This window comes from Myotis davidii, unplaced genomic scaffold, assembly GCF_000327345.1.
Source record: "Myotis davidii unplaced genomic scaffold, ASM32734v1 scaffold44, whole genome shotgun sequence".
Taxonomy (NCBI): domain Eukaryota; kingdom Metazoa; phylum Chordata; class Mammalia; order Chiroptera; family Vespertilionidae; genus Myotis; species Myotis davidii.
Window position 1 is genome coordinate 3,752,392 of NW_006299705.1, and position 12,260 is coordinate 3,764,651.

The window sequence follows — 12,260 nt, forward strand, 5'->3', positions numbered from 1 at the left end:
GTCCAGGGCTGCTTTAAGCAGCGCTGGAGAACCCCTACGCAGGCCCAGCCAGGCAGCCAGGAAGTGATGGATGTGTCTTAAACTTACCTATTGGACACCAAAGGTCACTCTCTTTTCCTTCACTCTGCTGCTGCTAATCACATCCTTCACAGATCGGACTAGAGATGGCTGGTGTTGGGTCATGCTCATGACGGTGACAGTCCCCAGCACAGAGGAGAGTTCCACAAATGCTTGTTGAATGCAGTGTTTTCAGAATAGACAGGTAACATCTGAGTGTTTGACTCGCAGCATGTGTATTGGGAAAGACTCCACAGTTATCCTAGGTGCAGTGATACCCGCTAAGAGTCAAGGAAGAAAAACAGATATGGGAGATACCACCTGTATCTGTGCTAACAGTAACTGGTTTATTCATAAGTGTGCACTGCTGGTCAGCATTCCTCAGCGTGTGTGTGTTGTTGTTGTTAATCCTCTCCCAAGGATATTTTCCATTGATTTTTAGGGAGAGTAGAAGAGAGAGGGAAAGACAGAGAGAAACATCAATGTGAGAGAAACATATCAGTTGGTTGCCTCCATCACGAGCCCCAACCAGGGCCTGGGCCGGGAAGGAGCCTGCAACCAAGGTACATGCCCTTGACTGGAATCGAACTTGGGACAACTTTGGTCTGCAGGCTGATGCTCTATCCACTGGGCCAAACCGGCTAGGGCCCTCAGTGTGTTTTGAAGTCAGACATCCTGTGATGGCAAAGATGTGTTAGATTGTACACCAGACAATGTTAATTTTTGGCTTTGGGGTACAGGGATATGTAACACTTTAAGAAAAATCTAATAGAGGGAGGAATAGCTAGATTTATAGAGAGAACTTTGTTGGGGGAGGGAGTTTGTCCCACGGAATTACTTACCATTGGGTTCCCATAGATCGTCCTATTCCAGAAAATGCCTGAAATAGGAATCACTATCCCCAGGCTGATTTGCACTCCACTTTTCAGTGGCACCTCTAAGTTAAGGGGGCAGTGGAGACACCATCTGCACCAGCCCTGTCCCCTGCAAGGGGGCACTCGGCTCTCCCCTCCTGCATTCTCCGTTCTCTTCTCCTGAAAGAGAAACGTCCTCTCAACTTATTCCCAGGAAGTCTGGTGAAGGGACAGTTTGCCTCTGAGAACAGACATTTGGGTGGGAGAACGTAGGCTCGGGGAGGCTGAGGGCACGAGGGGAAGGAATGGTAACATCTGCTAAAAATGCCTCTGGCGTGCCCAGGAAACACCCAGCGCAGGGAGTGAGGCCCACCCTGTGGGACTGTTCCCCCAGGGCTTCCAGAGAATCTCAAGGGAAAAAGAAACATGGTCCCCACAGAGTCAGAGCCCCCTCCTGTGTACACTACCCCATTCCCACCACCCAAGGGGGTAAATTGAGCTGCATATTTGATGATGAGGAAGTGAGGTGGAATGTGAGAATCCTCATTACTGACGTCAAACTTGCTTTTCATTTTATTTATACCCATGACATTGTGACACAGGATCTAATTTTCCATTGTATTTTTTGCTCTGTTAAGACCTGAGTGATGACAAGTGAATTTGAGCCTCAGCCTGGAAAACAATATTTTAAATGTGAAGCCAGGGTCCCTACAGGACTGGCGTCTATGTCTGTCTTCCCACCTGCCTGCCCCTCTTTTGGACCTCTGAACTGTCATCAGAAAGGGCAAAAAGGGGCAGGCTCCCACAGGGCATGTCTGCTGAGGAGTCAGACGTCGAGGCAGGCAGTTGTGCACTCCCCACTGGTGACAGGCTGTTCCTTCCTGGCATGGGTACTGGAGGGAGGCCAGGGAGCAGTGAGGCTGCACGGCAACCTTGGCACAGAGCCCTGGTGGCTGCCCGGGCATGAAGCTGGGTTCTGGCACCAGGAGCGTGGCTCCAGCTACCTGGCCCAGAACTACCTGTGCAGGGACCACTCCACTGTTCAGGTCCTGGTGGGACCCCACTCCTCCTGGCCCCCCAAAGAAGGCAGGTTTAGAAGCAGAGACGTATCTGGAAGGAATGGCAGGAACAAATAGGGGACACTGGAACAAATGTAGTTATGTCAGCCATGGCGGGGCGGAGGGAGAGTGCCTAGAATGGAGGAGAGAGTGGTGCATGTGTCCAGCCCGTGGACAGAGCGGCCTTCACCCCAGCTCTTTGCTCTGCTGCGGGACTAGGGCTGCATTCAACCGTATAACCAGTTTCCCTCCATTACCTCCTATGGCCTCAGACGCAAATGGTGTCTGTAAGTTGTGCCTTTACCCTGAAATGAAAGCTCTGCCTGGGTCCTCACAGACCCACCCTATTTCAGCAGGGCCTCCTGTAGCTGGCTTTTCAATAATGTTTTTCAGCCTCTGACCCCAGAGAAATCTCAACTTCCTTATACTCAGTTCGGAAGATGTTTGTTATTCAGGATTCTGATGTAGAGGCCTGATAAGAGAGGCCTAAGGCCTTCCCAGTTAGTAAACTAACAGTCTGAAGATTTAAAAACCAAGAAACACAAGCACAGCCACGCCCTGAGAGGTGGCACAGGGCCAACTCCTGGCACCTGAAATCTTCCAGGATATTTAGAAAAGGGTGTCAGTGAGTTTTCTCTACATTTACTTTGGATCTCTTGTTGGTTCTGTTTTATTTTTGAAACAAAGGTTTCCCATAGCACCAATAAAATCTGATCTGTGTTTTATTGAATATACTGTAGTTTATATGCTTGACTTGGTGTTGCCTTCGACTTCTGTGTCTCTTTTCTCAGTCACTTTAGGTAAACATAGTACAAACATAGCGTGGGAAGCCAGAGGGAACACCGTCAAAGCTGTCCTGGTATCTCACCTCCCACTGCCCCACAAGTGTAGGAGTTGCTTGGGGAGGAAGGGCTGTCTTCATGCAACAGTATAGGGCCAGGCCTTGGGAATTCCATCTGCAGCAGTCCTCCATAGACCCAATAATGAAAGCCTGTGTCTGTTTGATCAGCCTATCTCAAATGCTTCCTGTGGGCAAGTCTATCAAGTGCTTTCTACTAGGTGCTAGGGTGGAGGTGGGGCCACGGGTGAGGAGGTATTAATGAGACACGGGCCATTTCCATCAGCCAGAAAGTACAGAATGAACTTAACCTTCTGACCACAGGAAATAAAGGTAGGTGGTGAGGAATCCCTAAGTGGATTCCATGGCCTCAGGATATAACTGGATGAGATCTGGATTCCATATTGGGATGCAGGTATCACTTAGAACTCCCTTTCCCATATCTCTTCGGAGGGTGGTTTGGAACAAGTGCAAGAAATTTGTTATTAGCCCTGTGATTTGGGGAAGCTTCTTTAAACTTTCTGAGCCTCAGTTTCCACATTTGTAAAAGGGAGATGATACTGGACCTGCCACATAGAAGTATTGTTGGGGTGAATGAGATTAGGAAGACAAAACACTCTGTGGCATCAAGCACATAGTGGGGGCTTCCTCCACTTCTCCACTCAGACTGGGGCTTGGAGAGCCCCACAGAGGGTCTGCTTTTAAGTCTTAGCCCAGCCGGGTGGTTCCACCTCTCTGAGTTTTCTTTGTGACAAGCTTCAAAGGTTAGGACTCTGAATACTGACCGAACAGATATGACTGTGCTGAGTAAGATATGGTGTGGAGGGCAGGTGGGCCCGGGACTCTGGGGTATAGTGGGAAGAGAGGAACTGGCTTCATGAGCAAGTGCTGGAAAAGAATTGGTAAGGAACATGGAAACATGGCTGGCCTAATCCTCACTGTGCTCTCCAAGGGGGAGCTGGTTTGGGGATGGGGCTGCCGATGCCAGGACTACTTTTGCCTTAAGTCTGCCTTGGAGGTTCAGGTGACCCTGATTTTGTCTCGGGGTTGAGGGAGGGAACATTGAGGTGTGGTTTATGGTACAGAGCACACATTATCCTCAGCCCCTGTCATGGCCTCCAGCTGTCCACAATCCTCTGGGTGTAGTCCTGGGTGTTCATATGCAGACTTGGCTAGGAAAAGCATTGTGTGATGCTGTTGTTGAGAGGCTCCCACAGGGCTGTTCCATGGACTATCAAGAGCAAAGTATGTATATTAAAAATTATTTTTCTGATAAAATTGAAATCCAAACAATCTCACCTGTCTGACCTTGCCCAGGTGGAAAGTGAAGCTTGATTCCATATCATACACATGAGGCCTGAAAGAGAAGAACAATAACGGGTTAACAGAGTCAGTGAGACATCTGTGCTGGCTTCAGAGTGCTCACAATCCAGTGAGAATCTGAAAATCTCAGAGAACTAAGAATTTGGATTTCTTCCTTCACTAAGACATTTACCGAAGCTACTGACAAATAGCTCATTGTTTTAGCTGATTTTCCCACCTCTGATTCTCTCGCCTCTCCCCTCATGTACTAGTATTGTTTCTCAGTAATGGAAAAGAGAGAGTCTGTGACATAGGAAGTCAGGGTGATCTTCACTCTGGACAGTGAATGAATGAAGTGTGGCTGTCTTTTATGCTCTCTCTTTCATGGCTGGAGGCAGAAGTTCATGCACCTCAAGAAGTACTCTTGGGTCTCACAGCCAGGTTGGCTCAGGAGCAAGGTATGGTTAGGAAAAACTGACCAATAGATGAGCATGATTGAGAACCTACTGTGTGGCAAGCACAGTATAAGGCTTTGTGTATGCATGGTCCCTGCCTTTATACAACTCAGAGTCTGGTGAAGAAGATAGATTTTAAACAAACACACCAACAGTTATGTAATTTGTAGATTGTGATAAATGAATAGCTATAATGAGAAAGAATGACTGTGAGGATATAACACAGATTGGGGAGCTGGGGTCAAGATAGGTCTCTCTGAGAAGGTGATGGTTAAGATAGAGCCTAGAACAGTGATTCTCAAATTTTAATGTGCATCAGAATCCCCTGGAGACTGTGTCAAAAAACAGGTTTCTGGGTCCTATCCCCAGAGCTTCTGATTCAGTGGGTCTGAGGTAGGTCCCAAGAATTTTCATTTTTAATCAGCTGCTGGGTGATGCCAAGATTGCTGGTTTGGAGACCACACTTTGAAGATCACTAGCCCAGAGGATCGGTAGGAATTAGCCAGGTGAAGAGAGTGGGGGAAGAAGGTCAGCACAGCAGAGGAAGCAGTGTGTGTGAAAACCCCAATATGGGAAAGATGGGGTAAGGGGCTTCAGGTAATGGAAAGTGAGTTAGTGGACCAGGAGCTTGAGGCGATGTTAGATATGAACCTGACCCATGTCTTCATCCTGAAACTCATTCCGACAGAGCCACCTCCAATGGTGTCTAAAAAAAATGGTCCCATTGACCCTTGGAGATTCTCTGATGCCTAATAGAACTGAGCTGACCTTGAGATTTTGCGAGGATTTAAAGTGATAAGGTATGTAAGGGGCTGAGCACAGAGTAAGTGCTTGGTCCATTCTAATTTTCTTTCCTCTCTCCATTCCCTGACTTGGCACATTACCTAGTCTCAAGTTCACTATTTTAGCTATAAGGGAATATGTTCCTGAATTGGTGTTGAGATTCTATCCTGTAGCAGCAAGCTGACATAGCTACTGTGAAAGTGACCCATGATACCTAAACTGGGATCCAGTTAAATAGTTGGCACCACTTTGGAAAGTGTGTGTGTGTGTGTGTGTGTGTGTTTGTGTGTTTTCCTCCATCTCATGAATCCATAAATGTCACAGTATTTTAAACTGAAGAAAGCATGGGTTGGATTTCTGGAGCCCAAGTGTACAATTGGCATCAGGCCAATTCAGTTCAGAGACCACTCTTTCAACGCCCACTCTGTCCCAAGTAAAATGCTAGGTGATGGGAAGACAGGTAAGTGATGGAGACCAGGTCTCTGCTTTTGAGGAGTTCCCAGCCTCACAGGGAGAGAGACACATAAATAACATGGAACAGTGGGATAAAAGCCACAAGCAAAGTCTGTATAAAGAGCAATAAAAACTCAGGAGAGAGAACAGTTCTGCCTGGGAAGGCAAGAGAAGGTCACAGACAGAAAGTAACATCAGAGCCGAGCCTGGAAAGGAAACATCTAGAGAATGAGCACTGAAGGGTAAATGAACAAATCTCTTTTAAGAACTTTTTTGTTATTGTTTTAAGCTCTGACCTAAATCATCATTATGAGCCTCTAGAAGATACATGGCCACATGGTGTTGAATTTGATTTTAAGTATTGCATAACCCGTTTTATATGGAAACACATATGGAAACAATCTGAAAATATTTCTCCTCAAATATAGTACCATTTGCTTTTATGAATTTGCTATTTCTGGATGAGAATGTGAAATATGGTTTGGTGTTTTTGAAACGCAGAAGAAATTATATCACCGGCCCGAGTGAAAATAATTCACTCATTCATTTATTTAGTCAGTCAACAAACATTTAGTTAGAAATTTCCTTTTAAAAAAAAATATTTTATTGATTTTTTATAGAGAGGAAGTGAGAGGGATAGAGAGTTAGGAACATCAATGAGAGAGAAGCATCGATCAGCTGCCTCCTGCACACCCCCTACGGGGGATGTGCCCACAACCAAGGTATATGTCCTTTACCAGAATTGAACCTGGGACCCTTCAGTCTGCAGGCCGACGCTCTATCCACTGAGCCAAACCAGTTAGGGTGAAATTTCCATTTTTGAAGCACTGCAATAGGTCCTTTTGGGGCATGGCCCTGCCCTCAGGGCTCTTTAAGGCTCAGGAGTGATGGAGCCTGCACACAAATAATTCTAACACAAGTAAGTGGTCAGTGATATAAGTGAGTACAAAAAAGCTCCTAGTATCTGGAGGAAACAGCTACTTTCTGATTGGGATAATCATGGAAAGCAAAGTATGACCATTTATGGAAGTCACCCACACTAGGCTTTGTAAAGTGGGTAGGGATTAGACATATAAAAATGAGTGTGGGGAGAGTCTTTCCAAGCAGAAGAAGGTTTATGAACAAAGGGGGCGGGGGAGGTACTTGGAAACAGCACTTTGTCCTAATGAGGGGTATGCCTTAGAGAAAGAGCTGGAATAGGTGGCTGTCAGCTTACACCTAGGTTTGAACTTGATTCTCCTGGCTACCACCTCTTGGAATTTGAAATGCCAAGCATTTGTCACTTGGTTCCTTGTACACTTATTTTAGTTGGCATCTCAGTCCTGACCTTCATCTTGATATAATTTTTGCCCAACCCATAGGATATATATATTTTAAAAATCAGTCCTTATATGCTGGTAGTAAAATCACAGCGTGGCTCCAAAGGCCACAGATTGAAAGACCCTTTCCTTCAGGAATTTATGTCCACATCCGGAGTTTGAAAGAGATGGCCTTAGAGTCCCTTTGGGAAACAGATGAAGGCTTCTTCTACGCAGCAGTGGATGCTTGTGGGCAGGGATAGTACAGTATCCCTGGGCTCTGAGAGCCACGAAGCTGTTACCCGACCTGGGCCAATGGTAACACCCCTGGGCAAGGGACAGCAGACACTGGAACTCAGAAGGAGCTCTGTGTCACCAAGGAGGGACACAGTTACTGCTTATCCTCCAGTCTCATGTTGCTGCCTCCCATTGGCTGAACCCAACTGACTGGAAGCCAGGGCAAGGACCCAATTGATGTATTTATTACCTGCAGGTCTGCCTCCCAGGACACAGGGTCGGGGGAAGAGGGATGGAGAGCTCATTTGGAGGGGCAAACAGACCATCCAGCACAATCCTCTTTAGCTTCAATATTTATGATTCCAACTACAGTAAGCCTTAGTTCAACAAATGTGTTTCAGACACGCACGTGGCTCTCGGAAATGTATAAAAACTAAGGAACTCAGGGAATCGATGGCGGGATGAATTGGTAGGTGGTGAAGGAGTCTTTGGCTGAGATGGCTCACTAAATAGGAGCTCAACTAGATTGCAAGGCTGGTGAACACAGGGCTAGGCCACTCGGGCCTCGGTGCCCAGCCCTGTGCCTGGAGTTTAGTGGACCCCAATTAGTGTTTGCCTGGATAATGAGATAGATGAAACAGCAAGCACACCAAGCAACATAAAATGTGCATCTGGAAGTCTTAGGTCAGGAGAACCCAAAGGGCCAGGAGCTAACATTTTTTCGTGCTAAGAGAAGCATATGATGACAGTGTTTGTTTTTCTGCTTCTACTACCTTTTAGGTCAGAGTTTCAGTCACTTCTCAATGAACAAAGGCCATTTAATGATGTTGGGGAGATAAAAGACAATCTTTCCTTCAAATCTTTCCAGTCACTTAAAAGGGCCACATGACTCCCGCATCCCAACTTCAGTTAATTCATTCACTTATTCTTTTAGTGAACATTTATTGAGTGCTTATGTTGTGTCTGGGAAGTAAAAAATAAGGCAGGAACAGCCTGGAGGAGTGTAGTCCTGCAGGAGGAACTGCAGTCCTAGTGCTGGCTGGGGGAACCAGGCTGCTGTGGGAGCAACAGAGGACTCACACAGGCTGGCTCTCAGAGCAGTAAATTGAGTCCCAAAGGAGTTTTCCACCTGTTTGCTTTATCGCTGGCTTTCCTGGCCACCCAATCAATAAGGAAGGAAGGAAGTAGTGATTTGTAATGCAAATTCCTGGCTGAGATAACACTTTGACGCAGAAGCGTTTAAACCAATGTGCTTTAAGCTAATCAGTGAACCCAGGTGGAGGGTACAGGACTCCACCCTTTCAGAAGAAGAGCAAGAGGTCAGAGTGTCTGGATTAGACATACAGGTGTCTGGGTTAGAGAGAGGAGAGAACAGATAAGGGGGCTGCCTAGACCTCACTGACTGCAGAATCTTTTTTGAAGGCTCAGTATTATTTACCTTTAACTTTTTGCAAACAAATGGAAGGTACGTGAGGAGATTTGTTTATTGCTGCTTGTTTGTTTTGTTTGTTTTAGCCCCTGGCAACGAAACCATATGGGGTACAAGGTCTCAGGAATGTTGTATGGGCCTGCCTGATGCCTATTAACACCAATCCACCTGATTTATGAAGGTGGCTTTGCTCCTTTTAAAATATAGGCTGTTTTGTTATAAAATTGCTTCATTCTCAGTGGTTTTGGTAATCAGGATGTTCTTGTTTTAAACTTGAGTACTGTGACTAAAAAGGGTGTGGGGGATGAATTAGGAGGAAGACCAAAACAGATAAAAAAAGTAGAATCTTCTCAAAATCTAAGGGGTGAAGGTTTCTTAATTCATCTAGATTACCCCCTTTAAAAAAGCCTGCTAGAGCTGTGAGAATTTGATTCAAATGTGTTAATTCTCAGATAAATTTGGGAAACAGAAGTGTTTTTTAAATTTATGCCCTCCTTCCACCACTTCATTTTTTTAAAGTAGGAAAAAACTCTCATCCCTAGGAAGTATTGCTGGGTTAAGTGTGTGTGTGTGTGTGTGTGTGTGTAAAGCTCTATTTCATTTTCTAGAAGAATAATTACTTCTATTAGGGAGTAATTCTGTTCATTCGCAGCACTTAAGGTGTTTAGAGTTTTGAAGTCCTTGTCCTGGAAGAAGTTATGCTGGGACCAAGCTCTGGCCAGAGGGAAGTTTATTTTACCTTCTGACCATCTGCTGAAGTCTCCTATGTCAAATCCTCTCTCTGTTCACCTCTTTCTTGGGTCTTTGATGCTAGATCCTTAGCTCTCTGGCTCACAGTTTCCTCTTTTACCTACATAATGATAATGCCTACACTTTTAGCTCCAACCCCAACATTTCCCATGACCTGCAGACCTGTGTCCTCTTACCTACTAGGCATCTTTTGGGTGTTCTCTGAGCAACTCAAGCCCAGTATACTACAAACTGCTCACCAGTGTGCTCGCCCTTGCTGGACCAGTACCTGTCTATGTGGGAGGTACTAGCGTCCAAGAGTCACCCACTCACAGCCCATTGGTTCTCAAGTCCTGTTCTATCCCTGGATTTCTCTGTTCCTTTCCTAAGGCCAGTGCTTGACTTCAGGCTCTCCTCAGCTCTTTCTGGATTATTATTAATTATCTCTCTATCCCCGTAAGTCTTCTCCAACCCATGCTTCCCTTCACCATCATATTTACCTTTATAATGTTCAGATCACCATGTCTATTCCTCCTATAAAATCTCTCAGGACTTCTCTGCTTCCCAGCTCCTCATGTCAGCAGATGATTCATTAAATAGTTTCCTTCTCTTTGATGGCTTTCCTCCTACCACATGGCCCTCCGCTCCTGAGGCTCCTCCTTGCTAGCATCTCCTACTTGTAAGAGTTGGCAGGCCCAGAGTGTGTGTTTTTTTTGTTTTTTGTTTTTTTTTTAAAATATATTTCTTTATTGATTTCAGAGAGGAAGGGGTTAGGAGAGAGAGATAGAAACATCAATGATGAGAGAGAAACACTGATTGGCTGCCTCCTGCACACCCCACACCGGGGAACGAGCCCGCAACCCAGGCATGTGCCCTGGGCCAGAATCAAACCTGGGACCCTCAGTCCACAGGCTGACGCTCTATCCACCGAGCCAAGCCGGCCAGGGCCAGAGTGTGTTTTTCCTGCCATCTTCCCCTTTCTGATTACACCCCACCCCCTTAGGTGACCTTTCTGCCCATTGCTTACAGCAGCATCTATACTCTGATAACTTCCAAATTTATGGCTCTAGCCCTGACCTTTCTGCTGAGCTCCAGACACATGTATCTAACCAGACATCTTCACTTGGATGACTAATACAGACTAGAACTGAACCAGGTCAAAGCAGGGCTCTTGACTCGCTACCCATACTTTTCTTGCTTGTACCCTGCCTTTCCCCATCTCAGTAAATGGCACCACCATCCGTCTAGCCACTCAGGCCAAAAACCTGGGGATTATGGTGTTTCTTCTCTCTCCTCACTCCACTCCCCACATGCACTCCATCACAACTCCTGTCAGCCTGACATCAAAATGCATGCATCCTGATCCAGACTAATTTCTATCAGTCTGCACTGCTTTCTCCCTAGTCACCCCCATCTCTCCCTTGTGTTACTGCAACAGCGTCTTCCTGCCCTTAATCCCCTAGAATTTATTCTCCATACAGTGGCCAGAGTCATCTTTTCAACAAGCAAATCATATAGTGTTTCTTCTCTGCTGAAAACCATCGCAAGCCTTCCTATTGCACCTGGCCATGCTAGCATTCTGTATCTTTCTTGAACTTACCAAGCGGGTTCCTGCCTTAAGGATTTGGCATGTGCTGTCCCCTTCCTTCCCTGGGATCCTCTTCCCCCACATCTTTGCATTCCCAGCTCCTTGGGGGTAATTCATGTGTCAGTTCAAATGTCTCTTCCATTTCCTAATCTGTGAGACTCTCTAAGACTCTGATGGGCATGAGCAAGGGTGGGATGGACTCTAGCACCTCTGAGTTAAACCATGCCCTGCTGTCTCTGGACTACTTATCTAGGTTGGCCCAGGGGGAGATGACAAGGACCCAGATAGATTCTGGGTTGCAAAGGGAGGGACAGGCCAGTGACACTATAATGAAGTGGTGGCTGGTTGGTATGGAGAACAAGGGAGAAGGAGGAAACCAGAAACCTATACTTTGAATTTGGAGAGTTGTTTAGTAGCATTAATCACTGGGTGTCAGATTTGGTAGGTAAGTTGTGGGGGACCACTGGTGTGTACAACATGGCGTTCTTAAAACTATTGTCAACTGAACCCAGGGCGCAGGCAGAGCCACGCCCTGGAGGCAGTCCTAGCCAAGAGGCAAGGATGCCATTCAGTCTGACCTTTCCAGCCCAGGTGCTAGCGGGGTGGATCCCATTATGTCACCAGGAACTCAAGGCCCACCCAGATGTGATGTAACTTCCTGTTACTTAGAGTATATATTAAACTTACTTCCAGTGTTGGGCGCAGGGCAGACGCCACACCCAGGCCCAGTTTTTCCCTCTATTTCTGTCTCAGTCTCGTTTTTTCATTCTTCCTAACCCTCATCGTGTTCTAATCAATATTTCATAACCCCCCGCGTTCTCTCTTTCGCGCTGGTCGCGGGAAGAGAGAACGTATCCCCATAGGAAGTGATGCGTTCTGGCTCAGAAACTTGCATTGTGAGCTATTGCTAGGGCTCATACATAGAGATGTCCAGTAGGCCATGGGAAGTGTGAGAGCAGAACTTCGTTATACTGTTGTAGGTCTCCCCAGCTACCTAGCAAGCTCTCTGCCTTTGGTTTATTTCTCCTTTTCTTGTTTCCTGCTTTGCTTCTTTCTTTCCTTCCCTGTGCTTCAGTTTCCTTGCTTTCTCCTTCTTCCTTCTGTCCCTTCTCTTTCCTTTTCTTTCTTTCCTGTTCTCCCTCCTTCCCTCCCTCCTCTTCCTCTGTTTAAAAATCATAC